The sequence below is a fragment of the Bos indicus genome, chromosome 5, assembly GCF_029378745.1.
Source record: "Bos indicus isolate NIAB-ARS_2022 breed Sahiwal x Tharparkar chromosome 5, NIAB-ARS_B.indTharparkar_mat_pri_1.0, whole genome shotgun sequence".
In the NCBI taxonomy this organism is placed as follows: Eukaryota; Metazoa; Chordata; class Mammalia; order Artiodactyla; family Bovidae; genus Bos; species Bos indicus.
Window position 1 is genome coordinate 21,928,735 of NC_091764.1, and position 1,693 is coordinate 21,930,427.

The 1,693-nt window shown below is 33.7% G+C and overlaps 1 non-coding gene across 1 annotated transcript; it reads right to left on the minus strand.

The window, feature by feature from the left end:
• Positions 1 to 1,312: 1,312 nt before the first annotated feature.
• On the minus strand, positions 1,313 to 1,386 carry LOC139183371 (small nucleolar RNA SNORD107). The gene has a single exon (XR_011566964.1). It is a non-coding gene; the product is annotated as a small nucleolar RNA SNORD107 (small nucleolar RNA).
• Between the last annotated feature and the right edge of the window lie 307 nt (positions 1,387 to 1,693).

Sequence of the window (1,693 nt, forward strand, 5' to 3'; positions counted from 1 at the left end):
AGCCAGGACTGTGTAAAATATGCTTGGAGAGTAGTAAGAGGCAGGAAGTGGGAACGTCTCACCATCCCAGACTGCTGGAAACACCTGAAAAGCAGGCAAATTAGACCAAATGTGTGGTGTCCCAATTAGATGTAGAAATTTGCAGTATCAGCTAAGGAGCTCAAACTTAGAGAAAGCAATAAAAATTCTGTGTGGGTGAGTGAGATGGGGAAGGCTGTCCTTTAAGAAAACGTGTCTGGCGGCCTGAGTGACACAGAATGAAGGTAGGAGAAACCAGAATCAAGGAAATGAAATATTAAGTTATTATAATAGCCTAGGAGTAAGGGGGTTGGGAACTAAATTGGGATACTAGCGTTGCAAATGAGGGAAGAAAGGAACCATTGGAGAGATACTGTAGGCAGCGAATTTACAAGACTGGTTGACTGATTTGATAAGAGTTAAGAAGGGAAAAGAGAAATCAAATATGCATGTCTTCATGCTGGGATAATAGTGCTACAGCCTTCTCACCACTGTCTTTAATCCCTCCCTTGCCCAGAGTTTTCTCCTCTGCCTTTATTTATTTTTTTTTTTATTTTTAATCTGTTTTATTGAAGTATAGTTGATTTACAACACTACTAATTTCTGCTATATAGCAAAGTGACTCAATTATGCACATATATATATATACTTTCTTTTTCATATTCTTTTCTTTTTTTTCTGATTTTATTTTATTTTTAAATTTTACATAATTGTATTAGTTTTGCCAAATATCAAAATGAATCCGCCTTTAAACTCGCCCAAGCTTGAATTAGCATAAACGTTTGGAAAAGGTAAAAAACATTTATCCTCAAAATGTTCTTGAGGTAAACCATTTCTGAAATATGAACCTGTTTGCCAGCCAAAACTATATTTACATTCAAACTGTGGTTTAAACACTCTGTCCAAACATGACAGATGTTGGAATCAATTGATTTGCAAGTCTTTTTTTTTTTTGTCAGCTTCAATAAACAAAATCTTCTGAAATTATCATCTGTCAAGTATATTTACCAAATCTATGCAATGCATATGGACTTCTATAAAGTTAATTGAAAATTAAACTCTTGGCCTTTAGGAGTTAAAAAGAAAGGTAATTTTTTAAAGGGGGAGGCTTTAAAACTGGCAAGAATAGACCAAAAGCAAAGCAAAACAAAACAATTAAACAAACAAAAATACCCTATACAGACCAAAAAAAGAATTTTCTCTTGTCACTACCTCTCTAAAAAATTTTCCCAAGTTTTTTGCCTAAGGTTCCAAAAGAAATTTAAGATTGTAATCCTAAAATCATGTAGCTTTTTTTTTTTTTTTGTCCTTTTAAGCTCAAACTTTGAAATCATCATGTTCAGACAAGGTCCTATGTCATCATAAATAAATCACGTAGCTTTTTAAAATCAGATCCTATAAATTACATAGAAAAGCTTGACTTTTATATAATATTGTATTCTAATTCAATGATTTAAAGTACCTATTTTCATAGTATCCCTAGATTAGATAACTCTAATGCGCTAGAATCTGCTAAACGTAATACTGTAAAGTGAAATGAATCTGACACTATTTCTATAGATTAGAATAAACAACAGGGCTTTCCAGGTTTTGCTAGCGGTAAAGAAAGACAGTGCTAAGTTGTCTCCAACTCTTGCAATCCCATGAACTGTAGCCTACCAGGAACCTGCCTGCC